The 24,060-nt window shown below is 50.6% G+C and overlaps 1 long non-coding RNA gene across 1 annotated transcript; it reads right to left on the bottom strand.

The window, feature by feature from the left end:
• Positions 1 to 1,617: 1,617 nt before the first annotated feature.
• Positions 1,618 to 23,793, bottom strand: LOC116279211 (uncharacterized). The gene is made up of 3 exons (XR_012067589.1): positions 23,565 to 23,793; positions 3,089 to 3,199; positions 1,618 to 2,074 (listed from the first exon to the last, which is right to left on the bottom strand). It is a non-coding gene; the product is annotated as an uncharacterized lncRNA (long non-coding RNA).
• Between the last annotated feature and the right edge of the window lie 267 nt (positions 23,794 to 24,060).

The raw sequence follows: 24,060 nt of genomic DNA, 5'->3' as shown, positions 1-24,060 counted from the left end.
AGCAGGCCCCGAATTAGCCTGGCGCTTTGTTCTCAAGTGCATTTGTCAGATCGCTTGGCCTGTACCTCGGGAAGGAGGGAGAGGAGGGAGGGGAGGGCCGGGGCGGGGAGGGGGCGGAGAGGGAGCCGGAGGAGGAACTCGACGCTAATTAAGTCTCATTAAAAAAAAAAAGACGACAATGAGGAATAAGGAGAAGAAGAAAGAGAAACGAAGTGGAGGGGGAGGGAAGGCTTGCTGAGGAAGCAGAACAGCCGCCGTGAGACACACACACACACACATACAGAAATGCCCAGGCACACACACGCCCACAAGGAGACACACAAACACACAGAGCTCTCCTTCCTGGCAGCCTGCGCCCCTCTTCCCAACACTCAGCCCTGTCCTGGCCCAGCCTGGCCAGGATAGAAGTAGGCACGGAAACCTGGGCCTCCCTGCCGTCAGTGCCCAGGGCTGCTGGGCTCAGGATGAAGCCCGGCCCTGCTTCCAGTCCTGGCTCCACAGATCAGGAGCTCTGTGGTCTTGGTCAAATCCCCTCTCAGGCAGGACCTCCGTGTCCACGTTTGTCACAGGAGGTGAACCCTTAGGCCCACTTCGCAGGGCTGGTGGGATGAATCAGGAGCCCTCTGTGCAGAGCCTGGGCACAGAAGGGCTCCTCTGCTCAGGCATAGCTCCTCCACCACTGGCCTCTGCTTCTGGCCAGTGCCCTCCCAGGCTCAGACCCAGCTGAGCTGTTCTCAGAGCGGAGGTAGCAATGCCCCATGGCTGGGGGCCTGCTGGCCAACCTGCGCTCCTGCCTCTGTTGGCCTGTGCCCCATCACCAGCTGCTTTAATGGAGTATTGCTTGGGCAGGGAGGCCTCTGTGTCTCTACAAAGGTCCCAAATATTCCTAATGAACTAACTCTAACTTGTGCTCTCTCTCTGTCTCAGAATTCTTGGTCTCTTAATAACCTACCTCTCCCAGGGCATCCCCCTCACTGGCTGACCTCAGCCTTCCCATCTGCGAGACAAAGTGACCTGCAGTCCCCAACCCACCCCGGGACAGGGACTGCCTGCTGTCTCCAGGCAGGAGAGTACTTCACCCTACCCAGAGGGAGGGGGGCTTTGCCAGCTCCCCGCAGGTCTTTCAAAGATTTAACTTCAATCTGTGCCTTTGGGGCTGGCAGTGACACTCTTCCTTGAGTTCAGAGGCATGAATTAGATGCCATTTCCAAAGCTCTTGTAGCCAAGCATTCCTAAAAACCAGCTTGGTGGCAAGAACCTTCATTTGGGAGTCAGATGGTCCTGGATTCAGATCTCTGCTCTGCAAATCACTAGTCATGAGACCCTAAGCAAGTTACCTCTCCTTTCTGAGCCTTGGTTTCCTCCTCTGTAAAATAGGGTTCATTTCACAGGTACCTCGTAGTATGCCTGCAAGGATGACATGAGATCATGTGCGCAGAGCAATTAGTACTGTGCCTGGAACATGCTAAATGTGCAACATATTGGGCTGTTTTAATTGAGATGTAATTGACATAAAACATCATTAGTTTTAGGTGTACACCATTATGATTTATTTATATACATCTATATTGTGAAATGACTACCACAATAAGTTTAGTTACCATCCATCACCACAGTTACAATTCTTTTTTCCTTATGATGAGAACATGGTGGGCTATCATTATTACCTGCCCCCACTTCCATTTCCCCAAATCTCCCCTACTCCATCTGGCCCAGCCCAGACCCAGATACCCTCAGAGCAGCCCAGATACTCCCATGCCTGGTGGGGCAGAGGAGGCGGAGGGAGTTCCCAGACAGAGGAATTTGGGCCTGGACTGCAGGGGTCCATGTTACCCCCAGGCAAGTCTTCGGGATCCAAGATCACAGGGGCCTGGGCAATGAGGTCAGGGACCAGGGCTTCAGCATCAGGAGTAGTCAGCTCTGGGAGCAGGAATGGGATGGCATGGGGTCTGGTCCCCTGGCTGCCAGTCTCAGATTTGCCCACAACTCCATGCGCCCTTGTCTGAGTCCCTGCTTCTATAGGGGTGTCAGCTGGCACCCCTTCCCCCAGCGGTGAGGCTGCAAGAGCTCCAGGCTGCAAAAGAGGAGGTCACTGTTAAGGCTTCATCTGGGCTCAAGGAAGTCAGCTGGCAGGCCCCAGTCCCACCGCCCTCCCCCCGCACTCCTCCACTCCCCTCTCTGACAGAGCTTTTTCTCGAAGCCACTTCTGCAGTGCACCCTTCAAGCCTTTCCCCCCCACATTCCTGTGCAAGCCTTCCAGCAGTCCCAGACTGAGCTGGGGGCTCGGGTGGGATATGCACTGTGAGCTGAGTTCCCATTGTCCACAAATCGGGACCAGCTGTGAGCAGCCTGAGAGCCCCGGGCTCGTGGCCACCCCCACTCCCACTGTAGTTACAGAAGAAGGGAGTGGAGGGAGCCCACTGCCTGCCCGCCTGCCCGGGGCTCCCCCCCGCCCCAACACACACAGCATGATCAGCTCCCTAGCCAGAACAATCAAGCATTATGAATAAAGATGTGCAGCTGGACAGAGAATTCCTCCACACCCACCTGGCCCACCCAGCAGCTCCCAGCCTCTCTCCCCCAACCAGACCCTCTCCACTCAGGGGTACCCCAACCTGGCATGCGTTCATGCAGAGACCAGTTTCTAGGGGCACAGGACTGCCTCAGTCTGGCACTGCCTTCAAAAGAGCAGCCTGGTCCTCTGGAAAGAGGTTGCTTGACCCTGTCACGTCGTAACTTGGGTGGGCTTGTGTACAAAGCTGCTATGACCTCGGCCATCAGGACTGGTGGGGAAGGAGGAGGCCAGACCCTGGGGAAGCTGAGGCCAGGAACTTGATTACAAAGCAGGAAGCTTGATCCAATGGGGTGTGGACCCAGATCTTAGTAAGCTCAGTGTTGGGGCAGGTCCAGTGACAAGAGGCTAGGGGGTGGGTGACGGTCTGTTGGTAGCAGAATCATAGGATTCTAGATATTCTGCACTAACAACAGCCTTCTAGTTAGGTCCTGAGCACACGGGAAATTGCAACCAAGGCTTTGTGTGGGAAGCGGGCTTTGGACAGAGCATCAACCCTGGGAGAAAGAGACGTACATGTTCCACTGGACAACATCGTAGTTTGGACCCATGTCTTCTTGGGGATGGCATTGAAGCCACAATGGACATGTTTGGCTCAGGATTCTCTCCAAGCCCCAGGCACTACAGCTGATAAAATAAGAGAAGTTTCGGATCCTGTCCCATCACACTGCCCCTCTCTCACTCCCACCCCTATGTCTTGCCTCTATCCCAACCTCCATTCCCCATGCCCAGCCCCAAAATCCGGTGGGACTGAGGTGGCCCAGGTCAGAATTAGCTTCAGACCTGAGGGCTGGGTCTCTAGGTCTATGATCTCAATCCTGGCTGTGCAATGAAATCATCTAGGGAGCTTTAAAAAGTCCCTAAGCAGCAGAGCATGCCCCAGACCAACTGAGTCGAGATCTCTGGGGATAGAATTCAGTCATCCATCACTATAAAGTCCCCCAAGTGAGTCTAATGTGCAGCCATAGTAGAGACCACTGTGCCAAAGAAGACCAGTTAAGAACAGGAGATCTGTATGGGGAGGGTGTGACTCAGTGGTAGAGTACATGCTTAGCATGCACGAGATCCTGGATTCAATCCCCAGTACCTCCATATAAAAAATAAGTAAATAAAGAACAAGAGTTTGAAAGCAGAGACAATCAGAATCCCAACCCTGCCACTTTCTTGTGTAGAAGATTACCCAACCGCATCAAACCTCAGTTTCCTTATCTGAAAAATCTGACCTCCATGATTGTTGTGAGGATTACACAAGAAAACACACACCAAAGATCTTAGCATGGTACTCAGTAAACATCATGATTAGCCAGAAGGGCTGATTCAGGCAGAAGCTGACACATAAATCGGAAAGTCATCCCTCTTCATCCAGAGTATTGTAAACTTCAGTTACAGGTTGGCAATGTCAATGGTGGCAAATCCATCAATGGTGAAGGCACAAAGTATCAGGACGGAGGCATTAGAAACCATCAAGTCCCATCCACTCATGTTACAAAGATGGAAACCAAGGTGTAGGAAGGGAAGGAGACCAGAAACCTGGTCTCCCAACTCTTGGGTCCATGTGTGTGCTCAGGTCAATACACGTTTATCTACTATGTAGATAAGTACTGGGCACTGTATTGTCATGGGAGAAGCATGGAGGAGAATATGTTAGAATCCCTGCTTTCAGAGGGCTCAGAGCTGGGCTTGTAGATCTGTCAATTACAAAGGATGGGAAGTGATCAGTTCCATCTATATAGAAAGTTCTCCACTCCTCTCCAAAGAAGACTTCAACAGGCAGAGATGGGCCATGGAGGTGTTTCAGGCAAAGGAGACATGGGTAAAGACATTGAAGGTTTTGGAGCAGGGGTTAACCTTTCTAATCTTTAGGAAGAAGAACTTAGCTTTTGGGTGGAGGCTGGAGAAAAAGGTAGAAGCAGGGAGGGGACTGTAGCTCTAGCTCAGGGTTCAACTGATGAGGATAAGATTCAGTCCTGGGGTGGAGGGTATACAGTGATAGAGCGTGTGCTTAGCATGAACAAGATCCTGGGTTCAAACCCCAGTACCACCATTAAAAAAAACCAGACAGACACACATTACTATATTTAAAATAAACATCAAGGACCCACTGTATAGCACAGAGAACTATATTCAGTTTCTTGTAATAACATATAATTGAAAAGAATTTGAAAAGAAAAAATACATATATGTGTACATGTATAACTGAATCACTCCACTGTACACCTGAAACTAACATTGTAAATCAACCACATTTCGATAAAAATTTTTTTAAAAAAGATGCAGTCCTTCTGTTTCTTCCCCAGTCCCCACCCCTCAAGGCTGATAACCTCATTTCATTATGCATTGAGAAAATGAGCACCATCAGACAGAAACTTCCTTTTATCCCCACAAATTCTACAGCCCCCCTGCTCCTTCTTCCTCCATAACGGTGGAGGACAAGGCCCTTCTTCTGTCTCAAACCAGCCCTTCAAACTGGACTCCAGAGCCTACCCTTCTCACCTTCCCAAAGCTTTTTTGGGTAGCTCTTTCTACTCTCGGTTTCATTCCCTTTAACAAAGACACTTGTTCCATATCTTCATTCTTAACAAAAGTAAAGGGAGGGGAAGGTAGAGCTCAGTAGTAGAGGGCAGGCTTAGCATGTGTGGGGCCCTGGTTTCAATCCCCAGTACCTCCATTAAAAATAAAATAAAGGGGTGAGGGAAGGGGAAAGGAATATTTTTTAAAGACAAGACTTTCCTTTGATCCACATCTCCCTCCAGCTCTGGCCCCACATCACTGCTTTCCTTCCGCAAAGGATTCTACCCTCCCCTCTAGCTCTGCTTCTCCACTATCCACTCATCTGTCAACCACTGCATTCTGGCTTCTACACTCACCCCTTATCGAAATCACTCTTGTCAAGATCACCAAAACCTGCCAGATTACCAGATCCAGCAGACATTTCTTGGAGCTGACATTACGACAGGCCAGCCAGTGCAGTGGTTAAGACAGGGCTTCTGGAGCCAGCCTGCCTGCGTTTGAACCCTGGCTTTACTGCTACCCAGCTGTATGACCTTGAGAAAGATACTTAAACTCTCTGAGACTCAATTGCCTAATCTGTAAAGTGGAGGCGAGCAGCACAGCACCTCCATCGTCGGGTGGATGTCAGGATTCAGTGACGTCATACCTCTTCGGCAGTTGCACCCAGGGCTCCACATGAACTGGCTCCATCCGTGGCCTCTATCTGACCTGACTTCTCAGCAGGCATCCTAACCCTTATCCTAATCCTAATCCTCCTCCTTCTGTAAAAAGTATCTTCTCTCAACTCTGGGACATTACACTCTCCTGATTTTTGCCCCCAACCTCACGGGCCCCTCTGTTCACCCCTCCTCTATCCAAATTCCCCTCTCCTCTCTGTACTTTCTTCCGAGGTGAGTGCATCCATTCCCACAACTTCAAATGCCATTTATGTGCTTCTTACTCCCCAATGTTCATGTCCATCCCAAACCTCCCTGATCTCCAGCCTCATTTTTTTAAATTGAAGTATAGTCAGTTTACAGTATTGTGTCACTTTCTGGTGTACAGCATAATAGTTCAGTCATACAGATACATACATATATTTCTTTTCATATTCCTTTTCATTATAGGTTACTAAAAGATATTGAATATAAGTTACTACAAGATATTCCCTGTGCTTGTTGTTTATCTATTTTATATATGGTAGTTAATATCTGCAAATTTCGAACTCCCAATTTACCCAACCTAATGTAACCAATCACCTACTTGTTAGCTTCCCTTGAATGCTTCAAGAAAAATCCAAATTAAACATGTCCAAAGAAAATGTCTGCAGTCAGCCTGAAGCCTGCCCCTCCCCTAGTCTTCCCATCTTTAGTAAATGGCATCATCTACTAGTTGCTCAGACCCAAGCCCCAGGAGTCCTCCTTGATTCTTTCTTTCCCCTCACTCCCCACATTCAATCTGTCAACAGGTTCTGTTCTACCTTGAATGTATCTCATCTATCCATGTCTCTCCACTTGCCCTGCCATCACCATTTCTCTGACAAGGACACTGGACAGCCTGTCCCTTCTTCTGTTCTCTCTCTTATCCTGCTACAGCCCAGGCTCCTCACCATGGCCAGAGTCACTGGGTTTTTTAAATTATTTTTTCAGGGGGGGAGGGAGGTAATTAGGTTTGTTTGTTTGTTTGTTTGTTTGTTTAAATGGAGGTACTGGGGATTGAACCCAGGACCCTGTGCATGTTAAGAACGCGCTCTACCACTGAGCTATACCCCTGCAGAGCTGCTGATTTTTTAAAATGTATTATCAGACTATATCTCTCTCAAATTTCAAACTTTGTGGTGGGTTTGCTTGGAATAAAATGCAAGTTTCTTACTCTGGCTTACAATCCACCCCCTAAGATGTGGTCCCTGCCTCCCTCTCTGACCACACCTTGTCCCACTGGCCCCCTCCTTCTCTCTACACCAGCCACACTTATCTTTTCTGATCCTTAATATACTCAAGCTCTTCCTGGCCTCAGGACCTCTGCAGTTGTTGGTCCTTCTGCTTGGAAAGTTGACTCCTCAGTGCTTCAAACTGCTGGCTCTTTGCCAGCCTTCAGGTCTTAGCCTAAATATCATCTCCTTAAAAAGGTCTTCCCTGAACCCCCTTACCTAAAATAGCGCCCCCCTATTTTTCTCTATCACAGCCATGCATTGATTGCCTTCATATCTCCTTTTGTATTTATTCATTTGTCTCTTCACTGTTTCCCTCACTGGAATGTAAGCATCATGAGGGCAAACACCTTGACTGTCTCATTCACTGTGGTTTCCCAAGAATCTGGCAGAGTGACTGTCACTGAAAATGCAACAATTGCTGAATGAATGGATGCATGAAGCCAAACAGAAAATGGGCCTAGAGAGGAAGGGATACATTGGAGAGATACTAAGGAAAGTAGATGTGATAAGCCTCGGTGATGGATTGGAGGTGGTGGCTGGGGGGAAGGAAGGAGACAGTGATGACTCCCAGGTTTCTGGCTCTATTAACTGAGTGATTGGTTGTACCATTTATGAAACTGGGCCATATGGAAAGGAACCAGTTTGGGGGAAAAGAGGATGCCTGCAGCTTGTTGCACTGAGTCTGAGGTCCCTGTCTGACATAAAATGAACATGCCCAGTAGGGGCCTTGTGACTTGAACTTCAGTCTGGAACTAAAGGAATGATCAGGACTAGAGATAAATAATGGGACATGATCAGAATGACTGGAAGCGGGAGAATGGACTTTACTGCTCTGGAGAGAGCAGAGAAAGAGAAGACCAAAGACAAAAGCTAGAGCCAAGCTACCCATGTATGGCAAGAGTAGAGACTAAAAAAGCCACATGATGCAAGAGACCTGGAGCCATTTAGTGTCTCCAAAGCCAATGGAAGAGAGAATGGCAAGCAGGAAGGGACAGGTGGCAGGGTCAGATGTGAGACTGGGAAAAGGTTATTGATTTGGTGACAAGGAAGCCACTGGTGATCTTTAAAAGGGCAAAGTCAGGCGAGAGGGTGAGAGGACGTAAAGCAGTAGACTGAGGAGAGTGGGAGGTGAGGATGCAGAGATACTGAGGGTAGACAACATTTCCAAGAAGTTTGGCTGAGAGGGGAAGGCCAGAGAGAAGATGATAGCTTAAGAGGGAGGCCGGGTCAAGGGAGGGTTTCTTTGAAGGATGGGAGAGTGCTGAAAATCCTTGTAGGCTAAGGAGGAAATAGCACTCAAAGGAGGGGGAGAGATGGAGATACAAGAGAAAGGGAATAATTGATGGAGTTAGAGGTTAGGTATGGAGCAGAGGCTAGACATATCTTCCTAGGAGACAAAAAGGAGAGAGAGGAAGAGAGGGAGGGAGGGAAGGAGGAGAGGGAGTGACTGGGAGGGAGGACATACAGAAAAAATCTGAGATGGACAACCTTTGTCTTAGCAAAATTGGAAGCCAAATATTGGGAGGGGTGTAGTTGTGAGGCTGGAATGGAAGAAAAGTGGAAGATGGGAATGGCAGTCCCCATGGGATGAATTAAAGGACTGGAACATCAGCATCACCAAGAGCCTCCTGTTGAGGCTGGCAAACTTAGAAGGGCCAGGACTGGGGACAGTAGCAGATGGTGTGCAAAGCTGGAATGGCTCAGGTCATGAAGGTCATGGCTGGCACAGGGTCTAGAGTAGACAAATTAGGGAGGTGAGGGAGGCCTGAAGAGGACTGAGGACTGGGAGAATATGGTTGTGGATGGGGATCAGGGACTGAAATGCTCAGGAGTCGAGGGGACCAATTTGGTTTTGTTTGTTTGTTTGTTTTTCATTTATCCAACAAATGGTTACTTAACAGCCCAGTCCCAAGTACTGAAACCAAGACCAGGCTCAGAAGGGTTGAAGGAGCCAGTTATCTGAGGGGTGGGAGTAGAGGGGCTGAGGATTGGAAATCTTGGGGCTGAAGCCTTCCCAAGTAATGGCAAGGCTTGGGATGTTGCCAAACCACTGGGAAGCTTCTACAGAGAGGATGTGTGGATGATGCCATGGAGGTTGTAGGATGGCTGCGGGCCAGGTGGAGTGGACATCCATGAGGATGCTGAAGCCAGTGGGGGAGGCAGCAGGTGTCAGGGTGGAGAGAAAGGTCTGGGGACTTGGTGGTGTGAGAACTGAAGACTGATCAGTGTTTTCTGGTCAGCAGTGGGGCTGAGAAAGAAGAGAGGGTCTTCTAGTCAATAACATATCTTTCTTGGGAAGAGGGGGAATTTAAAGTAGGCACAGGAGCCCGGGCCATAAACAGCCATTGCAAACCTGGACAACACCAGTCTCCGTACTGCTCCTCAAAGCCAAGCTGGTAAAAGGTGAAAGCAGAGCATCCACTGGAGAGAGTTACCAAAGGGAGTTGCAGGTTTCAGTTCTGATCTGAGGGTAAAGGGAGTTTTTTGGAGAAAAGATGGAGGTTGGTGACTTTTTCCAATACAATGGGCTTCCATGGAGAACACTCAAGGTTGTTGGTGGGGTAAGATCAGACTTGGAAAGGAGGATGTGGGATTGGGGTGGCACCTGAGAGAGCCCTCTGTTCTTGGAACAGTCACCACAGGGGGTAGATGCAGGGGTCAAGGGAGAGGTCCATCAGGGAGGTAATACTGACCTCTGGGAGTATGACCACAGCAGCTGGTCCACCATCTTCCCAGCAGAACCAGATGCAAGAGGCAACAGAGAATAGGGCTGGCTGGGTCCCCGAGGCAGACCCACACCAAGCGTGTCAAGCCTCCCACCTTTCCTTGGAGGTTTCTCAGCTGAACCAGCCACTTGACTTCATTTGTCAAGAAGTTGGCCCAAATAGCTCCTGAATAGAACTGAGGTCGGGTTTTGGTGGTGTCGGCAGAGCACCATATTGGCACAGAACGGCGTATGTTCTATTTGGTTGCTTTTCTCTCTGAACCTCATCACCTTCTTCCTCACCTGAAAAACCAGAGTAAGAATGCTTTCCTCACAAGATGGCTATGACAATTAACTGAGAGAATGCTCTGAGAAATTTTTGTAAACCTTTTAGTCGCTGCAGAGATGTCAGTCAGGAGCATCTCATTACCACTGAGAGGAGAGCTATGGCCCCAAGGCACTCTGATGAAGGCCAGTGGACCCATTAGCTTGTCTGGCTGTCCAGTGGCCCATCTTCCTTCTTGTCAGTACAGGAAGCTGTCAGTGAAGGGCCTGTGCCAAGCTGGGAACCTGCTGCTCCTGGGCAGGTAGGAATCCAATGGAGAAAAGGACGGGAAACGAGAATGCTGGGGAGAGGGAAGCATGTATTTGGCTACCATCTAACCCTGTCCCCTGCGGACTCCAGGACCTGTAGGATCTGATTTCTTGCCTTTTTGGCTATTTGGGGGCCTCAGGCTGGCCAACTAGATGCTGGGCAGGAAGTCCAGAAGACCAGCCTGAGCTGGGAGTGATTTCTGCAGGGGACCCTGAGGAGCTGGGAGAATGCAGTGGATGGGAGAACACTGGGCTGAGCAAGGAGGGGCCTGCAGCCCTGGGTGACACCACGGGGGAGGGAGGGGATGTGAACGAAAGAGCTGAGCTGGAAATTGGGGAAATCAAACATAAACCACCTCAATAAACCTGTCAAGGCCAACAAACTCCCTCTTTTGTTCCCATTGCCTGAACTGTACTTGGCTTGGAAGGGGAGAGCAAATTAACTGGTTCTTTTGCTGGGCCTCTGGCACCACACTGCCCAGGCTGGAATTCCGGCTCTACCACTTACTAGCTGGGAGACCTTGGACAGGTAAGTGAACCTCTCTGTGCCTCACTTTACTCATCTGTAAAATGAGGGGAGGGAGTTGTGGGATTAAAGGACTTAACATTGGTAAAGCAGTTAGAATGATGTCTGGCATATAGTAAGCACACTTAATGTTTCTAGAGCTCTACAGTCTGGGCAGCAGAGGTTTTACAGAAAAGGCACTGGACTTGGATTCTGACCGATCTGGGGGCAAATCCTCCTTTTTTTTTTTTTTGACGTATTCAAGCCACCATATATTCTTTTTCTTTAAAATTGAAGTATAGTCAGTTTACAATCTTGTGTCAATTTCTGGTGTATAGCATAATATTTCAGTCATACAGATACGTATATTCGATTTCATATTCTTTTTCATTATAGATTACTACAAGATATTGAACATAGTTCTCTGTGCTATACAGTAGGTTCTTGTTGTTTACCTATTTTATACATAGTAGTTAGTATCTGCAAATCTGGAACTTCCAATTTATCCCTTCCCACCCTCTTTCCCCCCGATAATCATAAGTTTGTTTTCTGTTTGTGAGTCTATTTCTGTTTTGTAAATAAGTTCATTTGTGTCTTTTTTTTTTAGATTCCACATATGAGTGATATCATATGGTATTTTTCTTTCTCTTTCTGGCTCACTTCATTTAGAATGACATCCTCCAGGTCCATCCATGTTGCTGCAAATGGCATTATTTTATTCTTTTTATGGCTGGGTAGTATTCCATTGTATAAATATACCACAGATTCTCACTTGACCTCTCTGAGTCTCAGATTCCTCACCTTTAAAGCAGCTGGTGGACTAAACTCTTAGCCCACAGGATGGTCTACAGGACTAGATGAAGAAATGCCCATGGTTGTGACTGGCCATCCCCAGTACTTAGTAGGTGCTCAATAAATGACAGCCTCTGGAAATTTCCCAAACATCTAGCACCATTTCCCAGAAACTACCTCAGATGCCTAAATAATCGTCAGGACAGTGCAGGATCCCTTCCATATGCTACAGCCTGCCTGGTACCTATCTTCGTTGGGGTTGGGGAAATCCAAGGGCCCGACACTTTTCTGCAAGAGCTTCCTGCTTCATGTATCTTAGCGCAACAGTGATTCTCAAACTCTAGAGTCTATCAGAACCACCTGGAAGGCATATTAAAACACAACTTGCCAGCTTTACCCTTAGAGTTTTTGATTTAGTAGGACAGGAGCAGGGTCTAAGAATTTGGATTTGTAACAAGTGCTGCTGCTGCTGGTCCAGGGAACACACTCTGAGAATCCCTACCTTAGCACAGCAGCTGTATTGTATGCACGGAAGGCCTGGGGAAGTTGTGCAGCTGCAGATTCAGATTGAGTGGGTCTTGGGTTGAGCCTGGGATTTTGTATTTCTAAGAAGCTCCCAGGTGCTTCTGCTGCTGCTCCACTGACCACACATTGAGTGGCAAGTGCTTGACTCTGAGTTTCTTACCAGCCCTTCCCAAGCAAAGGATTGGCAGGTAAGCGGAGGCAGACAGACCAGGGAAGGGGAGGTTCACGCTCACAGCCAGAAGTTCAGCCAAAAGTCAGTAGCAGAGAGAAGGTGGCAATATAGCGGTTTTGCTGGCAAGGTGAGGACAACAGTGAGGGCAGCTGGGCTGGATTCTGGGAATGGCAAGTGACCTGCATTTAAGGAACTAACAGAAGTGTGCGTGCGTGCACACATGTGCATCTGCAAGTGAGAAAGAAAAAATTTTGAAAGAATTTGATATATTTTTTCAAGCATCCAAGTAGTATCTTGGGAAAAATCAAAACTTTGTTGGACTTCCTTACATGTACTTTACGGGTTAGTATTGTTTTTAATTTTAATTATATACAGCCAGTGGGGGGCAGGGGCTGTGCAGTCTGTTCAGAGCTTAAATCCTCTAACGGTCTTAAAACTCAACTCTGGTGGCCACTGAAGTCTCTGTCCCAGAGCTTTGGGGCCTGAGGTTGTGGCCAGGCGTGTGTTCTGCTGGCTGTCCTTAACTTCTCCCCAGGATCTGCAGAGGAGATTCAACTTTCTTAGATGGAGTACAAATGATCATCAAAGGGGATTCAGGATTCTTAGATGAGGTACAAGATGTCCCACCAGAATAAAGAGGGTCCAAGGGACTGGAGAGATATCAGCGTCACTGGACTGAGGAACAAAGGAAAGGCACAGGTTCTCCATGGACTCTCCAATAAGCACACACCCACACCAGCAACCCTTGGTCACCTGCACCTGCCAAAGGCAAAGAGGCTCAAGATTCCAAGTTACACCAACCTGCACATGAAGTCTAGTCCTATCTCTTCTTAGCTGTGTGACCCAAGACAAATACCTTTCCATTCTCGACCTTGGATTCTTTTCTGTAAAATGGAAATAATAACAGTTCCCACCTTTGAGGGCTCTTGTGACAACTATAATAGGGTGTTTAGAATAAGGTCTGGGACATCGTATGCCCTCAAAAATGGTGCTGATTATCATTATCTAATAGTCATCCTAGTTATAGTAATGGCACCATCTCCATAGAAACAGATGAGTTTGGGCACCAGGAGACATCAGTTCAAGGAGACAAAGGGGCAGATGTGAGAGGCAAGTTGTGTTCAAGACGTGTCTAGAAGGAGCCTGCCGAGATTGCTCAGGGACACCTCCCACTGTCCAGTCCTGCCAAGTCATGTGGGGACTGGTGACACCATCAGCCAAAACCGAGAATGAGTCCTGAGTGACCTGGAAACCCCAGTGATGGAACAGAAATCCTTGAGGACACAGGGCCTATTTTCATCTCTCTTCCTAGTTGAAAGCTGTTAAAACAGAGCTCTTTTTCCAAAAGAGCACATCTGTATTCAGATGTACTTGGGAGTTCTGAATCATCTGAATGGTTCCCATCGTCCCCAGGGCACCAATGTCGGCTACAAGGATGGCTTGAGAGGGTGATGAGAGGTGGCCTTCTGGTTCCTGCCTCCTCCCCACCCCAACCTGTGCCAGCCCATTCAGGCCAGCGCGTCCCCCCCTAGCGTCAGCAGGAACCTCTTTCACCAGCTTATTCAGACCTTGAAAGATTCATTCTCCCAAACACAGAGAACTGAGGGAGTAACAATTTATTTGTCTTCCCGGTTTTATCACACAGACATCCTGGGCTGCCAGTCGAAGCTTTTGGCTAGCATGAGACTGGCCAAGAGCACAAGGAGCTGCCCCTGGCATGGCGGCCCAGACCCAGGACAGTCTTTCGGAAGCTCTGTGGCTGATTCTTAGATGCCTCTCCAGCTCTTCTCTTCATGGACGCTGGCTTGGGATGGGAACCATGGATCATGCCCCATCCCTCCGTGTCCCAGAAATGGCCAGTGACTAAACCAAAGGTGCCCAGGGATTTCTGGAAAAAAAAGCCAGGTCCCCAGCATACCAGCTCTGTCCTAGAACTATGTTAACTGGATTTCCTCAAAATTTCTCCAACCTTTCTCCAAGTGTGTATGCAGTGCCTATTAAATCAGTCTACTTGGCCTGGTCAAAGCCCTCCTCCCCCTTCCTCCAGGCCCTACGTCCTGCACCACAGACCCCTCTCCCCTCCAGCTTCAGGGCCTAATCCCTAGTGTCCTTTTCACATCCGCACCCTCCCCCTCCCTCCCAGCCTGTTCTCCATAGGAATGGGCCTCCTCCAGCCTTCCCATCTCCTTCTTCCCACCTCCCTCACCCCCAGCCCTATAGAGTGTCATAAATTCTAACGAAACCCCATCAGGGGAAGAAAAGGAGCAAAAAGTGCCTAATTGGCAGGGGCCTCGAAGCTCTTGGTCCCTGTGGTGGGATTGATAAGGTTCCTGGGAAGCGGTAGGGGTTTGGCAAGAGGAGGGGGGAGGCTGGGGGCCTGCCTGCCAAATGTAGCCAATTAATGTCAGTGCTGCCTTTCATGCCAGCCAATTAAGTCCCACATACTTGTCACCAGCCTCGGGAAGGGGGGCAGGGAGGGGCGGGGCAGGGGGTTTCAAGGGAACAACTAATTTCCCTGCAGCCAGAATAATGCAGCCTTCAGAATGGGGAGAGGGTGCAGGGAGAGCTAGAAGGTGGTCAGGGGTTGCAGGGGGCAGGCAGCAGGGGAGGGGGCAAGGTGCAGAACACTGGGGCTCTGTGGGGACTTTGTTCAGAGCCCTGGGAGAAATGGAAGATGGGATTGGTTTCAGGGACCAATCACTGCTGGGAACTGGGAAGGGAACGCACTTTCTCACTTTGTGCCCCGTGCAAGCAGAGCCAGGCACTTGCCGGTAATGTTGTTGAGTCTTCACAACTCCCGGGCGGCTCAGAGAGGTTACGGAAGCTGCTCAAGACAGAACAGTTGTAAATGGCCAGAGTAACGTGCTATTAACCTGGCAAGGTCCATGGTAAATATACCTTAAGACCCTTGCAGAGCAGGGCCAGTGGCTGAAGCATCCACGAGCCCTTGCCACCCACCTCTTCACCTTCACCAACTGGGCAGAGCGTTCTAATTGAGGGCAGCACAGCCCAGGCTACCAGACAGCAGGCTAGGGTGGGAGATGGTGAGAGACCTTTCAAGGCAGGGAGAAGGACAGGGAACAGTGTCTCAGTGAAGGAGTATCACTGTGAAACTAGAGATCCCCACTGTTAGCTCTCCAAGGATGCAACCCGCTACAGATAGGAGAGACATTTCCAGATAGTCAGAGGTACCGAGGTGGTCTTGGCAGCTCTTCTCTTGAACATTTGATGGTTAGGGAAGTTGCCTGTCTTGCTGGCTTGGGGAAGAATTCTGAGAGCTCCTGAAGGAGAGTCCAAGAAAAGCCTGGTCATGGCTCAGGAGCAGGCTGGCAGAAGGCTTCAGGGACAGGGAGAAAGAGGCCCCACAGAGGCCCCTGGGAGTGAGCAAGGCTCCTGGGGCAGCACCTGGCTCAGCATCAAACACTCACCCTTGGGAGCCAGTCTGTTCTCATGCTTCCCTCAGGGAGAAAGTGGCTGAATGAAAGAGACAGAGTCGAGTGCTGATCTTGGCTCCACCACCTGTGAGCTAAGTGATCTTAGGGGAGTCCTGGCCCCACTCGAAGCCTCAGTTGTCTCATCTGTGAAATGGGGAGAAGCAGAATACGGACCTCCAGGGCTGTGGAGAAGCTCACGGAAGAGACAGTTTGGGAAAGGGTTGGAACCTATGACTGACAGGCCAGGTCAGAGATGCTTCTGAGCAGGCCATTGGGGTCAGGGCAGATGTGCCCAGGAGCTGGGCCACGCAGTGCCACCAGCTGCCCCTCTGCCCTGGGTGCAGGCAGAGGCACCACAATGTGCGCATTGTCATGCAGATGATTTGCCAGCCCGCCCACCCCCAGTGGGCCCACTAATGACCCTGAGAGCTGGTTGGAGGCTGGGGCAGGCTAATTACATGGCCCCAAGCCCGCCAAAACCCAATAATTACACAGCAACTTGTACAGAGAGGGTGGTTAATTGTGTGACAAGCTGTGAGGGGAGGGCCAGGGCGCCCCTCGAGCTAATGAGCTCCCCCCAGAGTCCATGGGGCAGGGCCAGGGTGAGGGGATGTGGCATACAGGCCCGTCCCATTCCCAGCCCCCCATGGCGCCCGGCTCCCGGGAGGGTGGCAGGGCATGCAGGAGGGAGGCGAGCAGTGATTAAGAGCCAAAGCTCGCCTCAGACCTGTCTCCTCTTGCCAAGTCTTGCTCAAAGCTGCACCTGGTCAGGTTCTGTGGGCCTGCTCAATCAGGAGCCATCCCCCTATCCACACCTCCATCACCCCAGGGTGACTTCAACTCTTCCAAGCTTGCTTTCCTGCCCCTGGCCCCGACTGGTTGGCAGACTGGCCATGGCCAGGAGTCAAAGACAGATCTGGGAAATCCTTGACCATCAGAGCTAGCAGGATCCTCCAGGATCCACTCCCCTATCCGCAATCCAGCTCTGGCTCCTCACAGGGGTGAGAAACCAAAACCCAGGTCAGCCAGAGTCCTGGCAAGCTGGTGAGCCACTCTCTCACCTGCCCGACTGAACTTGTTTCTTTTTAATTCAAAGCAGTCCTAGATACTCTGAAGGCCTTGGAGCCAGCCAGTTCTCTGTTCAAATTCAGCCCTTTGGGTAATTCATTTGATCTCTCTGAGCCCAGGTTACCTACCCCACCTAGAAAATGACAAGGTTACAAGGATAAAACAAGTTAATTCCAGTGAAACCTAGAGCTCAGTGCCTGGCATCATGTGACGACATCTAGTGTCCTCCTTGTGCAGATTCCTGACATCCCACCTGAGACTGAACACCACAGAACAGCCTGAGGCCCCCCACCAACTGTCCCTGCCTCCTTTCCAGGCCCAGCCCCCACCTCTATACACCAGAGGCCACCCCAACTGCCCGAGCCCACCCCAACCACCAAATCTTCCCTGAATACTTCTTTCTTTTCCCTGAGGCTGGAGCAAAACTAGAGAGGTTTTTGCTCTCAGGGGTGTGAGGGCGGGGGGTAAATTATCCCATCTCTCTCCCCTTCAGATGTGGCACCCTGTTGGTGTAAAGCTTCAAGGTAGAGAGAGGCCTGGGCACCTCCTTCCTCCAGAGGCCAGTTTCTCAGACGACCTCCCCCTCTCTAGCCCGCCCCTCAGCTCCTGACATTTTTGGACCCCCCCAAAAAACAAGCAGGAGACAGAAGCATTGAAGTGGCTGCTGACAAGTTGGAACAGCTTAACAAATTACTACTAATAAACTACTAGGGGCAAGAGGAGGGGAGGCTGGAAGCCAGCCTGCTCCCAGACAGCACCTCCATCTGTGCCCTGGTAGGCCCGGCCACTCCCAGCACAGCCAGAGGCTTTCCCACAGGAAGGCCTCCACCGGGAGCCTTTACAGTCACCCCATCCCCTCCAACCCCAGCCCTGAGATCTCAGGTTCCTCAGGCCTCAGAACCATGGGGCTCCCCAGGTCAGAGGTCCTCACCTTTACCGAATCTCAAGGCCTCAGCCTCACTCAGCCAGGCACAGGAGAGGTAGCAAGACCTGAGCGCTCTCATCCCCAGGCTGTCTGGTTCAGGGGCTCAGGTTGGAGGCCCCCGACTTATTTGCTACCCGGCCATCCTACCAGCACGTGTGTGGGCAGGATTCCCTCTGTGGGCACAGCTCCGGCCGCTGACTGAGACAAATCATCTCTTCTCTTGGCCTCGCTTGCTTTCTTGTCTTTCACACAGAGGCTGCCAATCCCCCAAGGCCCCAGAGAGCCCTCTGAGGGCTATCCTACGCAGGAAGTAAGATCATGGACAGGAAAGCACTGCCTCAGTTTTCAAGTGCCATACCTGGGTTGGTTGCTGGAATGGCTGCTGACTATTATTATAATTATTGTTATTAATTCTTGCCCGTTCTGTATTCTTCACCTCTGGCCTTACTTGGACTGAGCCAGTGGGAGGCAAGGGATGACTGACTCTACCAGCAACAAGGAACACTTGCAAAGTGCTTTCACTTACATTTTGTTTAAGCTTGATGTCAGTGCTTCAGGGAGGGGTTACTATCCCCTTTTAGAAAAGATACAGAGGGGCGGTTGGCCTCAGACCAGCACGGGCTATGGCCTTTCAGGCTTCTCTTCCCCAGGATTCTTTGCAGCAGTCATGGTAATACTTCTGAGCTCAGTAAGCAGGCCCCTAGGGGAGAGACTTGGGCTAGGGTGGAGGGGAAGAGGCAGGCCACAGACAGGCTCAGACTGAACACTCAGGCTTAGAGAGGTTAGATAATTTACCTGAGGTCACACAGCTAAGGACTGCTGTCACAACTGCAAATCTATGTCCTTCAAATTAGCTCATTTAGTGGGCCTGGACCTGGCTAACCTGGACAGGCAGAGGACCTCCACAGTGGAGACTCAAGATGCCAGGTTTCAGAGTGGGTCCTGAACGCAGGGTGTGGAGTCCACCCTGGAGAGCCCTGGAACAGGGACATTCTCAAGGGGAGCTGGGCACTGCTGGGACCGACCTTGTGCCGAGGCCTGTAATCTGATTAAGCCATTAGAGCCGCTGCTCCAAGCACGTGCTGCCAGGCCGCCAAGCCCTTCAATTAATCCCTAGATTAATCTGCTCCTTCTCCCTGTCCCCTCCCCTCCACCACACCCCCCGCCCCCCAGCCCCAAGAAGTTTGTTCCGGTCTGGAGGGGAAGGGAGGCTAGCCCCAGGGGCTTGTGGAGCTAACAGCATGGGCACCAGACAGCTCCCAGGTGGCCATCATCACTGCCCCTCAGAGAAGGGGGGCCCAGTCTGCTCTGACCACTTCACCTTTGATCTGTCTTCTTCTGCAACCCACCTCAGACCCTCCACTCCTTAAAGTTCTGCATTCATTTGACAACCGATTGAACTCTTAGTGTGTGCTAGGCACTGATCTAGTGGTAAAGAAGATGACAAGGCCCCAGGGGCCTCCAGGGCAGGGGAGGACAGAGAGAAATGCACAGCTACTAACTTCCCTGTGTGCTCTGGGCTGTGGCAGGGGGCCCACCAACAGTTGTTGAAGGAGGTCCAAGGGAAAAAGAGGGTCACTCCAAGTGGAGGACACCTGTGCAGAAGCACAATGATGCAGTGTGAAGATGTACAGTCTCAGGTTGGGATGAGGATGGAGAGAGGCAGAGGCTGGTGGAAGACAAGGCTGCGAGTGGCCCATGGCCCACGGTGAAGGCTCTACATGTCTACGTATGTGATGGTGTGAGCCAAGCATCAGTGGCCGTGTGTGCACATCACTGGAGGCATGAGTCTGCGTCTCAGCTTGTGCACATGTGCAGTGATGGCCACGGGGATGGGCATTTGTATCTGAATGTGTATCTGAAGGCTTTTCCTTTGCTGATGTGCCTAGGTGTGTTTGGTCTCTGCGACTATGCTGTCAGCACCCCAGAGGCAGGGACTGAGGACTCCTGTAAATTACTTGCCTACCAAGTGCCAAGGACCCACAGATTCTGACAGAGAATCCCTAGAACCTATCTCTCCATCAAATAGGCCTGACGAACTGGACGTCCCAAACCTGGGTTCATATTCCCTACTTTGGAAGGCAGGGGGAGGTAATTACTTTTATTTATTTTTCGACAGAGGTACTGGGGATTGAACCCAGGACCTCGTGCATGCTAAGCTTGTGCTCTATCACTGAGTTATACCCTCACCCACTTTGTATTTCCTTCTTAGACAGGGCCCTTCACTCTGCTCTAACTAACCCTAGCCAGGGCCAAGCAAGCCTGGGAGGCTGGCAGTGATGGGGCCTTTCACCTGCCTCTCTACTGCTATCCTGCCCAAGCTCCCCTCATGTCTCACCAAGATTGCTGTAGAGTCTCCTCATGGCTCTCCTGCTTCCTGCCTTGACCTAACCAGAGCCTAATGTCCACATACCAGTCGGGGGTCAGCAGGGTGTTCCATTCAAACTAAGTCAGATCCTGTCAGAGCTCTGCAGTGGCTCCCACCTCACTCAGAGTAAAAACCATCGTTCTTTCCATGGCCCTCACTATAGCACGGCAAGATATGCCCTCCCCTGCCCTGTCATTACTTTTCTGACCTCTCTCCTAACTCACCCTCTTGCTCACTGCCCTCCAGCCACACAGCCCTCCTTGTTGTTCCTCCAGCAACCAGGCCCTCTCCTGTCTCAGGGTCTTTGACTTGCTATTCCTCCTTCCTGGAGTGCTCTTCCCTCAGATATAGACAGGGCTCACTCCCTCTGCTTCGGTTTTGACTCATATGCCTCCTGTCACCCTGTCAATGAGACTCACCAGGACCAATCTACTTAAAATTGCAGATTACTGCCCATCCTACCCTGGCACTCCCTCTTCTCTGTAATCTGGTCCCTTTGCGCTCCATAGCACTGATCACATTTGAAGGCACTGTATGATTTACTCATTTATTATGTTTATTATGTGTCTGTCTCCCGTCACTAGAATGTAAACTCCAGGAGATCTTGGTCAGAGGTAAGCACAGATGTCGCCCCGGCTCCTAAAATAGTTTCTGACATCTAGTAAGCACACAATGAACATTTGTTGAAAGAATGCATCCTGGGGAGGAAGCCCCAAGGGCCAAGTTCTTCCTAAAGCTGCTTTGAGATCCAGGAGTTCCAGTCCTCATTCCCAATGCTACCCAACCCTTCTCCTCCCAATGAGATGCCATTTGGTTCTTCAAAGGCCCAAGTGGGATGAGAGTGACTATGCGCACAAGTGCCCATGTGTACATGCGCACTTTGCCCGGGTATGGGCACTGAAATCAGATTCTTTGGCTCCGTTGCTGGCCCACAGAACTTCAGAGAGCCCCCAGGCCCTGCCCTTCCCCTCCCAGGTTTCTCTCAGCTGCTGTTCTTGTTCCCCCAATAACTCCCTTTTCCTCTCCAGGCCCCGTAGCTTTTGTCTTTCTTTCCTCAAGGTCTTCATTGTCCCTCCTCTGACTCTCCCCCTGGGTGCCTAGGCTTTGGTCCCTACCCTTAGTGTTTCCCTCAACCCCTGTACCTTGTCCCTTGGTATGCTCAGATCTGGATCCTTTCCCTCATCACCTCCAGCCACTATGCCTCTGCTCTCAAGGTCTCTCCTGTCCCTCTCCCATCCTTTCAGGGACCCTAGCTATCTCTGCCCCTCTCTGCTTGGTGTCTCCAAGTCCTGCCCTCTCCCTGCAATGCTCTCCCTTCCGGCTTGCTGGCAGACACCCAGGCTTTGGCTCTCATAGCCGCTATGTGTTTCTGCCTGGCCTTTGTGCCACCTGCGGGCCCGGCGTCCCCAAGGGCTCTCCACACAGCCACTCACTAATTAGGTCAATTATGAGGTCAATTATCTAATCCTCTCCAATCCAGCTCTGCATTGCTCCACACACTCACATCCTCAGGCACGTTCAGAAGCCCCAGGCAGCAGATGCTCTGGCCCTTGCTACCTCTCATGTGGCTGCCCCTGGCCTGGCCTCCTGGCTAAGCAGGTTCTGCTCATCACAGAAAACTTTGGAAGGGATGGAAGGCACTGAATAGTGGCTAGAAATACAGTGATTCCCAAAAATGATGTGTGAGGAACCCCCCACCTAAGCAATGCTGATGTCACCCACCCAGGGATGTGACTTCACTGGGGTCAATTCCAGTGCCTGGACGTGTGTGTGTGTGTGTGTGTGTGTGTGTGTGTGTGTGTCTGTCTGTGTCTGTGTCTGTGTTGGGGGTTGGGGAGTGAATCCTGCCTGGAGACAACAGGATGGACAGAAAGAACTCTAGGACAAGGCTCCTTAATCTTTTTGTGAAGTCACATGCCTCTTGAGCATCTTGATGAAGGAACTGGGAAGAACTGGTTTCCAGACCCCTGGAAATGGGCCAGAGATCCTAGTCGTTAACGTGGATCCAGAAACTCTGATTCAATGGCTCTTCAATGGCTAATTCAATGGTGCCATCCCCCAACTCAGGAAAGTTCACCCCTTTAGGATGAGCTCAGGAAATCCTCAACTTTCCCCACCTCTTCCCGGAGCCTCAGTTTCCACTTCAGGAGTGTCTTGCCTGCCCACCCAGTTACCTAACAGCTGGTGCCACAAAAGCCCAGAGTTACTGTAGCTGTTGGGGCAGCAGGAACTGTCCCAGGGCCCTGGCATCTGTGGCAGGTCTCTGCTGGAGCACCCACCCTGCAGCCAAGGCTTCATATCACTGGCCATCTGAGCCAGGAAGACAGCCAAGGAGAAGCAGACCAGATGAGGGGCAGGCAGAAGTGAGGAAATGAAAAAGGGAAATAGGGAGTCCAGGGAAGGGCAGAGGTGAAGGCCAGAGAAAGACACTAAAGAGAATGAAAGCAAAGAAAACACTCAGTGGGGACAGTGCTTCCATTGTCAAGGAAAACCAAGAACTTCACCAAGTCTGATCTCTTTCACTGCACAGATAGGTAGATTCAGGTCCCAGAGACAGAAAGGGACTTGCCTAAGACCACACAGCCTGTTGCTGGCAGAGATCCAAACACCCAAGCCCAGAATGTTACTGCCCCACTTCAGCTGAAGGGCCCTGGGAGGGGAGGGAGCCAAGAAGCACAGGGCTGACAGCCTTCAAATTTCTGTCACTAGCCAGGAAGATATTCATTACAACAATCATAACAGGGACGTTTTAAAAATAACTTGAATATCCAACAAGAGGGGATTAATTCTAGTTTACCTCAAGTGTTGAATGCTTTGTAACAAAAGGAACTTGTTGATGAAATTTAGTATCAGAAAATGTTTACAATACACTCTAAAGACCAGTTCATAAAGCCAAACCAGTAAATACTGATAGGGGAAAAAAAAGACCAGAAAGAGGAAATACACCAAACTATTACCACTTGTGATCTCTGACAAGGGTATTGCAAATCATGGCTGTCTTCTTTTTGCTTGTTCGTATTTGCCGTATTTTCTTTAATAAGCATGTATTATTTTATAATGAGAAAAAGCAGTAAAATGTTACCTGTCAAATCCTTTTTAGCATATTCATCTCCAGCTCAGACTTTCCTCCCGAACTCCAGGCTCCGAAACCCACCGCTGGTTGTCCCACCAGCCAGCCAGGCCAGAGCCAGAACACGAGGCCATTGGCTCCTCCCCTTCCTATGGCTTATCAACTTTAGCTGTCGCTTTAGTTGTCCCCACCCCACGCCCTTCCCAGCTTCCCCACAGGCACACCCAGGCAGGGCTCCTGCAGCCTCTGGCCTGCTCCACCCCACCCAGCTCTCACTGATAATCTGGGCAACTTTTGTTAAAATGTTCATCCAATAATGTCTCTCCCACCTGCAAAGTCCCCATTGGAATGGCAAAAGCCCTACCTAGTCTCACCCGACACCACCCTCCCTACACACATGCCCTTTACTCACTTTCAATCCACTTCTCCTGTCTGCCCTCATTTGGGTGCTGGGTTCATCTTTCCTGGCCAGCCAGAGGCTGATTCTTGTGGTCGGGGAGTAGACTCTAGCAGAGCCCAGCCTCCGGATGGAGGCAATTCCAAAGGGCAGCAGGGTGAGTCACAAAGTAGGGGCTGGGTGTGGGGCAGAGAGGACCGTGGGACTGTCTTGTGAGACTGGTGAGCTCAGAATACATACTCACAGGCAGCCCTGCGCAGTCTGCATACGCCCCAGCAATAGCCAGCCCAGGGAGCCCTCACACCCCTGGTGCACAGACCTGCACCTCCCACAGGCCCCACCCACACCCCCACCACACCCCACAACCCCACCCCTGACACAGAATGTGCACATTCTCTCTGTTCAAAGAAGCTTTTCCCCAGGGGTGGGTATAGCTCAGCAGTAGAGCTGCATGCAGGATGTCATGGGTTCAATCCCTACTACCTCCATTAAAAAAAAAAAAAGCTTCTCC

Source organism: Vicugna pacos, chromosome X (genome assembly GCF_048564905.1).
Source record: "Vicugna pacos chromosome X, VicPac4, whole genome shotgun sequence".
Lineage (NCBI taxonomy): Eukaryota > Metazoa > Chordata > Mammalia > Artiodactyla > Camelidae > Vicugna > Vicugna pacos.
This window is presented reverse-complemented; position numbering and strand designations above follow the sequence as displayed.